The sequence below is a fragment of the Pan troglodytes genome, chromosome 2 (assembly GCF_028858775.2).
Source record: "Pan troglodytes isolate AG18354 chromosome 2, NHGRI_mPanTro3-v2.0_pri, whole genome shotgun sequence".
NCBI classification, from domain to species: domain Eukaryota; kingdom Metazoa; phylum Chordata; class Mammalia; order Primates; family Hominidae; genus Pan; species Pan troglodytes.
This window is the reverse complement of record NC_086015.1, coordinates 181,018,148-181,032,018: the sequence shown is the minus strand read 5'-3', so window position 1 is coordinate 181,032,018 and position 13,871 is coordinate 181,018,148. Positions and strand designations below refer to the sequence as shown.

Below are 13,871 nucleotides of genomic sequence, written 5' to 3'. Positions count from 1 at the left end.
TTATACCATACTTATTATACTATGCAATAATTAACTGTGCATTATAGAATGAACTTCTGCGCGACAGTTTTTTCATCTGATTATGCCAAATACCTAATTTATGTTAGACAAATAGCAACATTGAATAAATACATCATTACCTTTCTTCAGTACACCAATCACCTGTACACCAACATCAAACACACAGTGTTATTTACATCACGTTGTTGATGCTAATACTTAACAAACTGTTCATTATTAACAATAATGTAAAATTGTTCATAAGAAAACTGAATTTCACGCCCACATTATAAACCAAACCCTTAAGGGAAGGTTTATTCTAAGACCAACTAACATATTCTGATCTTCCTTTTAACTTCTAGATATATTTGTGACTTACAAGAAGTACATTTATGTTCTTTATATGTTTGTTAGACTTGCTCACCAAACAGAGTGAGCTGGTTTATTTTGACTGTGTTATTCAAGTACTTAAAACACAGCCACATGCTATAAGCTACTCAATAAAAAGCTGTCTTTGGTGTAATCAAAAACAGAGCAGAGAATATGAAAGCCATTCACAGCCATTCTCCCAATGCTTTATGGCTACTTCCTAAAACCATCATTCACTCTCACACACAGTGACTCAGGCAAACCCACATCCTTCTCCCTGACAGGCGCGGTTGCCCTCCTGGCTTAATCCTACTGGGAGGCAAGACCTCATGGTGAGAGTAAAGGAGTTTAAAGGGTTTTAGACCAGCCAGCTGGTGGATAGGGCAGAACTTCAAGTAATCAAAGATAATTCACTCCTGGGTGCATGTGTAGTCACACTGTAAGCAAGTGTGTCTATCAACAAAAAACAAACACAACTGAGAAATCGCATCATAGAGAAACAAAGCTAAAAGGGCCCATGTAGAGGAAAACACAGGATACTAGAGAGATAAAGTAACTCACCTTAGACCACACAATGGAAGTCCCAGTTAGCAGCCAAAATACTTCAGAATGAAAATCATTCGATTGATTTTTCCAAAATCACTGCTTCAAAACCACTAAAGCTAACAGCAGCAGGTATTGCAAATCAGGCCATGTTGCTCCCTTGCTTGAGACCTTTGAATGGACTCTGGTTGGGCTGAGGGGCCAAGCTTGTCAATGTAGTTTACTAGCACTTCAACTCTCTGGTCTTGCTTGCCTGCCTGTCTCACTTCTCATCATTCCCACTTATACTCCACAGGATCCCATCACACTGTCCTGTTGGGAGTTGATCTGTGATGTTGGGTCCATGTTCCATGTTGTCTTTGGTCTCTGTTCCCTCTGCTAGAATGAATGTCACCCTGTCAGACACCACCCTCCTCTTTGTTCTCCTTGGACCCTACATTTCCCTACTTAACACTGCTTAGGCCAGAACTGAAATTGGCCTTTTTTCTTTGTTTGTTTCTTTATTTGTTTGTTTTCGCCACTTTCTCTACAAAATGATAAAAAACTTGAGAGCAGCAATCATGTCTTTCTGATTCACTGCTCTATTCCCAGGCCCTTGTACTGTGCCTGACACATGATAAGTAGTAAATAAATATTTTTTCAATAAATAAATACATTAAATTAAAAATTTCTTGTTAATTGCCTATAAATAATTACTAAACATTCTATGAATATCATTTCCCCCCTGAGAAAATAACACTATATAAGCCTAAAACCAAGCCGTATAATATTTCATAGGGGTTGGTTTGCTATAAATTGAAAATCAGGTTATTAACATTATTATTCCCAAGCATCATGCTATATCTATGCCCTTTAATAAATTAGGTTACCAAAAACTATATCCACCCACCCTATTCCCACAAAATGATACTCAGAAAGCAGTTTCAACATTCTGGACTCTTAGACATCTGGTCCACTAATTTGGGATTTGAAGTGGTCTCCATAATAGTCGAAGAAGCAAGCTTTGAATTCCCGGCCCCTGAATACCAGGTATCTGGACCTTGGACACTGTGACATTGGAGCCCACACACCTTCTTGCTAACCCTAAAACAATAAGCCTGCACCACCCATTATATGCATCCTTTCCACTGTAAGAATGAATTTCCTATAAAAAATGCTTTATAGCACAGTGTCATTTTATGCACATAAAAGAGCTAAACTTTTATTTTTTTCATATTCCAGGGTTTTTCTGAGGGGACCAAGTGATGATAAAGCTGTCTTTCTGCAAGTATTTACATCTCCTGTCTTCTTCTGCACGTGCACAAAGGATTGCATTTGAATCCCTGCCAAGATAAGTCTTAATTGATTTTTTTCAGGTGTTTCCTACTGCCATGGCAACCATAATCAAATATCTTTTCATGAATAGCTTTGTCAATTGCAATATAATATTCTCACTGAATACAGTCTCCAGTTCTCTTTCTACAAAGCTCTCAGGAGCTTTCTCTTCTCTGGCCTAACATCTCTTTTCCTTCAAGCCTCTGGGCCCCATGAAAATCATATATTTAAATAGCACACATGGTTTTTTAAAATGAGAACCTCCTATGATTTCCATCAGTAATAACACACACAAAGATAAAAATAGAGTATGCTTTCAAGGGTAATAGATATTTTATTACTGGCATGATTTGTCAAATACCTATAATCCCTCTCAAATCACCTTTGATGGTGTTATTTCGTTTTTTGTTTTTGTCTCCCAAGAAAAATCATTATTCATCTTAAGAGAGAACATCTTGTCAAGTGTTGCAGTTCAACAAAATAAGGAAAACATCTCTGCCAAAACGCAGCAAATGTGATTACACAAGGCCAAGGAGAAGCCCATAATTAGATCATTACCATGGAAACAACCTAATTACATGTGTAAAGCAGTGAGGGCTGAGTTGTAGATCTGAATATGTGAATATCATTGTCTATGTTATAATATTTCTGCTACTTAGCTTTCCCCAAATATAAAATATAAACTATATAGATAAATCTTAGTTTAAATGAATGAAAAAATACTGTACGTTATGTGAATGGAGTTCAGGGATATTCACTCTATTATAAACATATACATATACCTTAAATGCGAAAAAAATATTTCAATGTGCACATTAATAATAAATGTACATTAGCATGTAAATAGCTGAATGGCCTTAAGTGTGCATTCTGGAATTTTATACTATGCAAAAAATATTTGCTACAACAACCAAAGTTCTGATAACGTAATTTAATTTTTTAACTATATTTTATTATTTATACTCAGGAATAATTTTATATTGATCTTCCCTTAGTTATTTAGAGGCCTGTTGTTTCTTTAAGGACTCATTTGATCCCTGAAGGCTAAAATGTACATCTCCATTCACCATTCAGGCCACAGTTAAATAAATGCCGAATTCTTAGGGGCAGGGGAGAGGCTACTCAAAACTTTATTCGTATAGGTGTGCATTTACTTTTTTAAATTACCAAATCTAAATATCTCTTTCCCACTGCCTTTTAACACTATTTACAAGTGCTTTTGTGGCTAAATTTCTTAAATACCTTCGTCACTCTTCTTAACTGTCCATTTGGAAAGCATCTTCTCCAGCAGCACCAGATATTAGCTAGGCCCTGACCTCCTCCACCTCTCCTGGAAAACAACGTGGCTTCCAGAGTTCAGTAGGGCAAGAGAGGAGATGTTGCCGAGGTTCCTTCCTCCCAACCTCTTACCCTTACACGATCACGATCAGGATCACAGAGAGGATCCCAGAGCACGGGGCTGAGGGTAAGAGTGTGATGGGCCTTGTCATTTCTGACTGGTCTGCACTTCTCATGCCACCTGTGCCTCTGACTCTAGCAATACCCCTTTCCTACTGTCATTCCCTACCCTTCTCTGCAGCTATAAGAACTGCTCTCCTTCTAGGGAGGAGAAAGAATGAAGGAAACTGTGGCTTTTTTGGATAAAGGTACAAACTCATTCTGGTGCAATCTTCTGCATGCCTCCCTTAGCTTTCTTTTTGTAGCACATCTCTCTCTCTCTCACACACACACACACACGCACACACACAAGCACACACACACAAACAACATACAACCTGAGAACAGAATAGATGTGGTAAATCCATCGGCAGCACAGGTATCCAAATTACTAAGTCTCTCTTTAACAGAGGATCCAAGGGGTGTAGTGCATGAACAGGTAACTAGCTGGGGACAGAAAATAGAGCCCATCCACACACCCATAGAATCTGAAGGAGGAAGGGAGGTGGACACAGGGAAAATAGCTGGACTTAAAGTCAGGCCATTAGATCGCTCTGTTGTGTGAGTCACTTTCCCTCTGGGCCCTCAACTGTCCCTCTCTGCAAAGCAATAGGATGAGGCTGGATGGCATTTAGGTCTTCTACGAGTTCTAATATGCTCATTCTATGGCTGTAACATAATCTGGGTCACGGCTGCTTCCTGTTTGCCCTCTCATTCAGCCTGGCTGGTCCTGGACCTGGATGCTCCTACTCCCTTTACTGTCCATCCACCCAGCCTAGAACACACACACTGTTAAGATCAAAAGAAGGAGCCTGAAATGGAGACAAGATTACTCTATTTGTCTTAAGCAAATCCTATAACCTCTGTGGGCCTTCATTGCCTTTTCAGTCAAATGACGGCCATCTGAAGGATATTCAGATGGGGTAGTGAGTAAAGGGATCTCTACAAGCCCTTCCAGCTGTTCCAATGTAACTTCCCTAAAGAAGGTTACTTTTATTTGTGTACTTCTTTCAGCAGCTCTCTCCCATACTCAAAAACCTTTGGTGACTCCCCATTTTCATAAATGCCAAACCCAAAAGCCACTGCCTGTCCTTCAGAGCACCTTTTAATCTAGCTGCAGTTTTCTTGCCCAAACTCGTTTCACTCTATACTTATTGCCCGCCATCCCTCACCTCAAACTCACTAGTTCAGCCAGGTTTTTCCACAGACACATGTAACCTCAATCCCAGTTTTTTCCCCACTCCCATGCTGCTTCTTTATTCATGAGCCTGACACATGGTAGGCCCTCAATACAGGTTGGTGGCTTGACTGTTAAAGCATTCTCTCTCCCACATCCAAACCTCATCCCAGTTTCCAAGGAACAGATTAGGCCTTACCCCATCTGTGAGGCTTGCCCTGGTTGCTGTGAATTACATGATCATGCTCTCTAATCTACAGAATTTATGATGTGACACACAATTTAGGACTGACAGTCATGACCTCTTAATCACTGTTGAAAGTGTGGGGAGGGAAATTTACTACCCCTTATGAGTAAACATTCTGAAGACGAGTAGCAAGGCTTCTATTTCTTTATAATTACCACATCACCTAATCCCACACTGAATCCTTGATAGGTACTCAGGAAATATTAGACCGATAGGCTGGGAGGTGCTCCAAGAACATTTCCTAACCAGGATGAATATCATTCCTATTGTACAATCTCCACTTGGCAAAATGCACATCTTTCAAGAGGAAATTCAAACGCCAGTTCAATGTGGACTTTTCTCTATCCTGCCAGGCAGAGCTTGCCTTTTCCCTTCTTACAAATGTCTATCTGTACTTCTCTCATTGCTATAACTATTCGTTTATATATCTGTCTCTCCACCTAAACAATAAATTATTTTCCTTGAGGAAAATTTTTAAAAATTTACTTTTGTTATAATTCCATGCTCAGTACCATTCCCATAATATAATAAATGTTTAATAATGTTGAATGAATGTATAGAAAATATGCACATGCCCTCTAGGAAAACAGTGCATTTTTGCTTTATTTTCTCTCTCTCTGAACTTGGTGAAATCAATTTTTGACAAATTGAGATGAAGGACTAATATGAGGCTTGGCATCCACTTTGCAAGTTTATGATCTAAGTTGCATACAGAGTTAAAGGACAGAATTATCCATAGGATTATAATATTTATGACAAGTCTTCTCCACTATGACCTTTAGTAGTCCTGGGTGGCTATGCATGGATACTGCACTGTCTGGCTTTTGAAATCCATATAAAAGAATCATTAAGTATTTAAAAGCCACCATTAAGAAATTAAAAGAGTTAATATGTTAGAAAGTATAAAGATTTTACTTGTTACAATATCTTCTGTGGGGTGGTCCACAGAATGCGGTAAGATATAAATGGGGAGCTACTTTTAACACCACACGTGTACCTTTCATCATCACTGTCTACTTTGAACTTTGTTTGTTTGTTTGTTTGTTTGTTTGTTTTGAGACGGAGTCTCGCTCAATGTTGCCCAGACTGGAATGAAGTGGCGTGATCTCGGCTCACTGCAACCTCCACCTCCCACGTTGAACCAATTCTCCTGCCTCAGCCTCCCAAGTAGCTGGGATTACAGGCGTATGCCACCTTGCCCAGCTAATTTTTGTATGTTTAGAAGTAACAGAGTTTCACCATGTTGGCCAGGCTGGTCTCAAACTCCCGATCTCAAGTGATCCGCCCACCTTGGCCTCCCAAAGTGTTAGGATTACAGGCACAAGCCACCGCACCCAGCCTCTATTAATTTTTTTAAAGATAGTGTCTCTCTCTGTCACCCAGGCTGGAGTAACAGATCATATAGGTCACTGAAGCCTCAAACTCCTGAGCTCAAGAAGTCCTCCTGCCTCAGCCTCCCAGGAAGCTAGGACTGCAGCTGCGCACCACCATGCCCAGCTAATTTCTGTTGTTGCTTGAGAGAGGGTCTCACTATATTGCCCAGGCTGGTCTTGAACTGCTAGCCTCACGTGATCCTCTGGCTTCAGCCTCCTGATGAATGTAGTTTATTAATGTATTACTTATATTCTTTCTTTAATGCATATTATTCAAGAGCAGGGATAGTTTGAGACATGTCTCTCTTCTCTGTAGCACCTAACACAATAATTTCTGTGGGTCAGAAACTATTTCAATAAACAATTACTGCATGAATTTATTAAAGACCATATTCCAAGTTCCTGGTTTAATATTCAAGTTTAATGCTTAATATTCTGGTGAATACTGAAACTGAGCAACATGGCACAAATTACTCTTACCACAGTATCAATAATGGATGTCCTCTGCCTAAGCAACCAGTTTGTTTTACACAATCATCTTCTTGAATTATATTACCACTCTCATTACCACTTGTAGCAAGCATGGGAGATTCAAGATACAATTTCATATTCAAAACACCATCTCCTTCTTTTCTACCTTTGTTTTCCATTTATCTAACTTTTCCTATTAATTTAAATTTAATATCATTTTACTATATATAATATGCTTCTTTGTAAGCTATCTTAAATTACTTTCAGACCAAACAGGTCCTCATGAACATAAATAAAACAGATCCATAGATATAACAAATATAAATGAATAATAAAATAAAATCTGAAATTTTCTTGATTGAAACTAATTCTTGATTTAAATTATTTTTACATTTGCTATTGATAAATTTCTTTAAATTGTTATTACTGAATCACAACTTTAATCACTCTATAGATTGTTCATAATTTTGCTCATGCTTAAAAGATAACTTTTGCTTTCCATTTAGTCATCTGGCCTTATTACTACACACTTCCAAGTTAGCTAGTGGCTAATGGGGAAAAAAGAGTGAGAAGATGAATAATTGTCTTCAAGACAATCTCTGTATTTTAAGAGCTGTGATACATAATAATATGATCAACACATACAGCACTTACTATGGGCCAGCATTGTACTAAGAACTTATCACCATTGAATCTTAACAACAACCGTAAAAGATGACACTGTCATTATCATTCCGTATTAGAGATAAGCAAACTGAGGAACTCAGGCATTTGGTAACTTTCCCAAGATCACACCACAAGTACATGACAGAACCAGCATTGAAACCAGGGCTGGCTGGCTCCAGAGTTGTGCCCCTAACCACTTTGCTACACTGCCTCAACTATGCTCTCTCTTCCGAGTCCTTAACATTGAAATATTAGCTCCCAGCATTGTTCAAGAACTGCTGCAAGTAATAAGAGGTAAATGGTGAACAGATCATCAGTTATGCCGCTGCAAGTAAAAGACAATTGCCCCCACAAATCCCACTGTTCTTAAGATGACATTTCCCAGCACTTACCCCTCCTAGCCAAAGCATTAATGGATGATGCTCTAATATAAACTTTGTGGATTTTAAGAAATCCAAATGCTATTTAAGTGAAAGGCATTGTGCAAAGGGGGAATTTTCTTTCACTCTCAGTGGCAAAGTTATTCATTGCCTCCTGCTATTAATGAGTCATCTGTTGCTTCAGTCAGTGCTGCCCAGGGCTTTATTTGCCATCTCTGTGTTTGAGCTTTGAAATGAGGTTATCGATTTATGATCAGTGTAACTCCTGGCTGACTCCTGGATGTTAAGATACAATAATAGAGGGTTTTGTGGAAAATCACCAGCTACACTTGAAGGCCGGATCTACATCTTGTTCATTTTTTTGTCACTCCAGCATCCGGCACATAATAAACACTCAATAAATATATGCTGGACGAGTGACTGGTTTCATAAATTACTCTATGGCTATAGACTTTAAGTTTATAATGGATAAAGACTGTGCTTACCATCTTATATAGGGCTAACATTGAACAATACAGATATGATAAAGTGAATGAACTACTTAGAATTTTAAGAAAAATGGAAAGAAGGGTTTATGTGTTGCTGAAGTCATATGCTAGGAGACACATAAAAATAAAAGTTCTGCCAACTACAAAAATTTATTTTAAATCCTATGAATCCTGTTTCATAAGGAACCAGCTACTTCATAATTCATCAACTAGAGATTTAACTTTTGTTATTTCTTCAGTAACATAAAAGGATATTAAGCTTTCTCATATTCCCTATTTTAAATCTCCATCACCTTAAATATATAGTGACTCCCAGGTATAATAGGTATTGGAAAAATAAAAGACAATTATCTGGGAGATTACTTAAAAGATTTCTGTTCTTCTGTTTGACTGTAAAGGGCCAATTATGATGCCACTCACAGGAGGTTTCACCATAAAAAGTGTGAATGAGGTGAGGGGAGACAGTCCCAACCAGCCTGGAACGGAAATCCAGGAATATCTGGCTTTGGCTTTAGAAGAAACTGCTGTCCATTATGGTGTTTCTATTCATCTGGTGATTTACATGGTAGATGAGGAATCTTCTAAAAAATTGCAAGATGTATTCCCAATTGGGGATTAGATCTATGCGGGAACGAATAGGGGACTGGGAATGGCATGGAGAGAAAGGAACCAAGGTGCCAAGAGAATTTGGCTAAATCTCTGTGAGAAAGTGTTCTAGAGAGGAAGGAGGTAGGCCTGACAAGCCAGTCTCAACCATAAGGCTGAGCAGGAGGAGCAAGAGGGGTCAGGAACACCACCTGGTCCTGGTGCTGCCTCAGTGCCCCTGCCCCACGAGTGTCGTAGGCATGAGCTACACCGTGCTCCCCAGTACCACCGAGGGGTCCACTTAACCGGGTGTAACTGCACAGCCAGGAAGCCCTTCCCTTCTCACTTCCCAAAGGACTGCCAGCTTGTGAGCCGTGAGCACTGAGCGCTTTGAAGCTCAGCTGCGAGGTCAGGTCTGCTCTTCAGCAGGGTGGAGGCTGGGGAAGCAGCAAGGGCACTGGTGAGGGGAGCCCTCAACTTGATCTGTGAAGGCACATAAAGTTACCACTTGGGGCCCACAGAAGCATCAGGGATGAACTTTGCAGGGATAGACATGCCTGTGTGAATGAGCTGAGCTTACAGCCAACAAAATGTTCTTTTATCGACTGCAAAATTCAGGTTTAACTCTAAATGTGAAATCACCTGAGCCCATATGCTGGGGAAATCTAAACACACTCAATTTATAAATTATCCTGTAAGAGAAAATAGAAATAAAATTATAAATTACTGTATATTTTTAGGCCAGGTATGGTGGCTCATGCCTGTAATCCCAGTGCTTTGAGAGTAAAAGTAGAGGGATCACTTGAGGCCAGGAGCTCAAGACCAGCCTGGGCAAAACAGTGAGACCCCATATCTTAAAAGAAAAAAAAAATTAGCTGGGGGTGGTGGCACGTGCCTAGAGTCCCAGCTCCTCAGGAGGCTGAGGCAGGAAGATTGCTGGAGCCCAGGAGTTTGAGGCTGCTGTGAGCTGTGATCATACTGCACTCCAGCCTGGGCGACAGAGCGAGACTCTGTCTCTAAAATAAATAATGAATATTAATAATTTTTTTTTTTTTGAGATGGAGTCTCTCTCTGTCACCCAGGCTGGAGTGCATTGGTGCAATCTTGGCTCACTGCAACCTCCACCTCCCAGGTTCAAGCCATTCTCCTGCCTCAGCCTCCTGAGTAGCTGGGACTACAGGCACGTGACCCCAGGTCTGGCTAATTTTTTGTATTTTTAGTAGAGATGGGGTTTCACCGTGTTAGCCAGGATGGTCTCGATCTCCTGACCTCGTGATCTCCCCGCCTCGGCCTCCCAAAGTGCTGGGATTACAGGTGTGAGCCACCGTGCCAGGACTAATAAATCTTTTTAAGATATAAATCACTATATGTTTTTGACTGGCATCATGCTTTATGGTTTCGTAAGCTGCTCATTTCTTTCTTACAACCACTCTGGCAAAAACAGTACAGGTATTATCCTCATCTAATAGCTGAGGAAACTGAGGCTCAGAGAGGCCAAGAGATTTGACGTCGATCCTACAGCTCATGTAAGGTGGGGGGCTAGTTGGGGTAAAGTCGAGACTGTCATTCCAATGGGGAAGTGCAGAGATGAACTCCTCATAGCACAGATCACTCTCCAACGTCAATTGTGATGTTCTTTTCTCCTCTTTTGTTTTTTCTTCTCTTCTCCTTCTCCTATTTCTCCTCCTCCTTCTCTCCCCTGACAGGCGCCAGGAATGTCCTGCCAGGAGCATAGTGATTCCTTGGAGGAGAAGATGGAGGAGAGAGATACAGAGGGGGAAGGATGACAAAAGGCAGAGAACAGGACAGGACTGGCAGCAGCTCTCCCCACCTCCTCTCCTCACTCTGTGCTCTTTAAAAACACTCCCTGATTCATTTTCTTTTTAAAATCTCATTTCACCAGAACATGTAAACACAATTAACCAAATGCAGTCATGTACTTATTGAATAAAGAAAAGCCATGGTAGCTTTTCTGGGAAAAAAAAAAAAAAAAAAAACACAATGCAACAACCCATTCTCTGGCCAGCAGTAACAAGGACTTGGAAGTGTAAGACTTTTCAGTATTAAGTGGGCTTTTGGCATTTTTTCCTGTCCCCCACCCCCCTTTTCAGAATCTATTCCCATGTCTTCTCTATGTTCCTGCAGAAGCCAGTCCACCAAAACAATATACATGGCCTGGCAGGCAGCCTGACAGGCATCACACGTGATCTCAGTCTGCCCCCAGCACTCTCACATCAGGGCTGGATGAATCCAGTGAGGGAAATGCCTTCTAGCTGATATTTCTGTCTTAGGAAAAAAGCAGAGAAAATGAAGATCGCCAGGACAGATAGGTTGGAAGAGAAAGCTTGGCTCCCAGCTACTGCAGTGAAAGGCTTACACTGGGGTCAAGCAGAGTCCTTTTAGCTTCTGAACAATAGAAAATGCTGTCCCCATTCTAGTGCTCCCTGATCAGGCCGAGGCCACCTGCCTCTCTTCCCACAGCGCATGTGATTGCACCCACCCTGTAATAAAGGTCAGAGGAGTTGGTTGCATAAGCCTGATTAAACAGTTTGGACAAGCACCATGAGCTTTGGGGAATGAATCAGAGCTAGCCTTTGCCACTGTTCTTCAGCAAATTCCATTCCTCAGAGATTTATGGAGTGCCTGCTACCTGCAAGGTGCTATACTGTAAATTAAAATTTTAAAGGAATTCTTGCAACCTCGATTGCCTTTGATGGATAACCCCTGGGCAGGTTGAGTTACTCTTGTTATCAAATGATGAACTGAGGCCCAGAGAGGTTCTGTAACAGTGATGAGGTACAGGAGTCTCTGAACCTGTGAGAAGAAATGCGTTGCAGCCCTGGCTTTCAGCAGGCCAGTGTAGGAGCTGTGCAAGTCTTTCAACCACTTAGCCCTCAGTTCTTCAGCTATAAATAGGAGGGTTGGTCGGGTGCAGGGACTCGCACCTGTAATCCCAGCACTTTGCGAGGCCGAGGGGGGCCAATCACCTGAGGCTGGGAGTTCGAGACCAGTCTCACCAACATGGAGAAACCCTGTCTCTACTAAAAATACAAAATTAGCCGGGCGTGATGGCGCATGCCTGTAATCCCAGCTACTCGGGGGCTGAGGCAGGAGAATCACTTGAACCTGGGAGGCGGAGGTTGCCGTGAGCCAAGATCATGCCATTGCGCTCCAGCCTGGGCAACAAGAGTGAAATTCCATCTCAAAAAGAAAAAAAAAAAAAAAGAGAGAGAGAGAGAGAGAAGAAGGTTGAGCAAATTGTCTCTACAAAGATGTCTTATAGTTTGTTTTTATCTTTTGTAGCTAATATTTATTGAGTACCTATTATGTGAAGTGAGTACCCATTTACACATATTGATATTTTTAACATTCTAAGATTTCTAAAGATCCCATATATTTAAAGCAATACTATATAAATTGTATGAGGAAACTTATTTACATAGAAGAAATAAGGGAAAAGTGAGCAGTACTTTCTTTCCTTTCTCAACTGGTGTTTCTTTAAGCCAAAATTTTGTCTCACCTCACCCTTCACCTTTAGTTTTATAGGGAATTTGGTGTCTGAGCCAGAACATCAAGACTTGTAGCGTAATTTTTTGTTGTTATTTTTGGTTTTAATGTAAAGAATAGTTGCAGAGAGAAGACAGTTTCGGGTCCATCCTAGGAGTGACCCAGAAGGTTATACAAGCTTTCAACAAGCAGAAACCAAACATTCACCCTTTTAAAATTCCATTGTAAACAGGCTTTATGATGTATATATTGTTTTCAGCTGTTACTGTGCATGTCTATTGCAGTTTGCATTTGGAAAGTATTTTTACAATTATTTTGCTGACTCTGGTGATAACCTTCTAAATTAAGATTCAGCCTCAGTAATGGATGTTTTGACCCCACTTGCCAAGTCCACAAGCAGGAAATGAGTGAAGACCTCTGGTTGGAAAAGAACCTTTCTGTGTGTTTCTGGCAAGTAAACTGTCATCACATTTAATTGAGATTTGAGAAATGGGTAGCAAAACAGCAGTGAATGATGGCATTTGCAAATTAGTTGAAGCCAAGTGAATTTTTGCCTAGAGTGTTCCGACTGAAAAAATAAATATAAGGAAAATCAATGTTAGCAGAGATAATCTTTCTTGTTTCCCTACTGATTTTCCATGAAGTAAAGTGCACATATTTGATTCAGCTTAGAAATCACTATCTCTTTTTTTTTTTTTTTTGGCCCCCTTTAAGGGAATCTGTAAAATTTCAGATGAGATGTTGTAGTGGAAACAATCTTTGAACTTACTGTACTGATCAAATTAATGACTCAACCTGTATCTTCCCCTACTCAGCCCCTAATATAGATTTTTCTTTTCCAAGGAATGATTTCAAATGTTTCTAAAGAGTGAAAAAAAAGCTTTTCAATTTTCCTCCCTTTCCACTGTGATACGGACTAAATCATCAATATCTATTTCTGCCAGTAATTCACACTCACGGTTATCAATGAGCTTATGCCAAGCTCTGTTCTCAGCACATTCTTGTTGTGCTGTTATAAAATTTAAGTATGTGAGGTCAGTGCAAAAGTAACAAACAGTGAAAGAATGTTACCTAACAAATGCTTTATTCTAAACATAATCATCTATAATATATATGTCTAGAAATCTGTAATAAGACAGTTCTGTCTATCCCCAGTGCAAATGTTTAGATTAGTTAGATTTTTAGAAAATTTGCCATATAGTTAATATTAATCTTTGATTATATTAATATTAATATAGTTAATGTTTGAGAGAACATTTCATATTTTCCAGATAACTCAGTAATGTTTTGGCTTTATAATTACTTTAAATCAGC

The 13,871-nt window shown here is 40.0% G+C and overlaps 1 long non-coding RNA gene across 3 annotated transcripts in view; it reads right to left on the bottom strand.

The window, feature by feature from the left end:
* The window catches only part of LOC104005860 (uncharacterized), a 128,834-nt gene extending 120,434 nt beyond the window's left edge, over positions 1-8,400 (bottom strand). For all 3 annotated transcript variants that reach the window (XR_679333.4, XR_001713801.3, XR_008547179.2), the window contains exon 1: positions 7,990-8,400. This is a non-coding gene — a long non-coding RNA (uncharacterized LOC104005860). The remainder of the gene's footprint in view (positions 1-7,989) is intronic.
* Between the last annotated feature and the right edge of the window lie 5,471 nt (positions 8,401-13,871).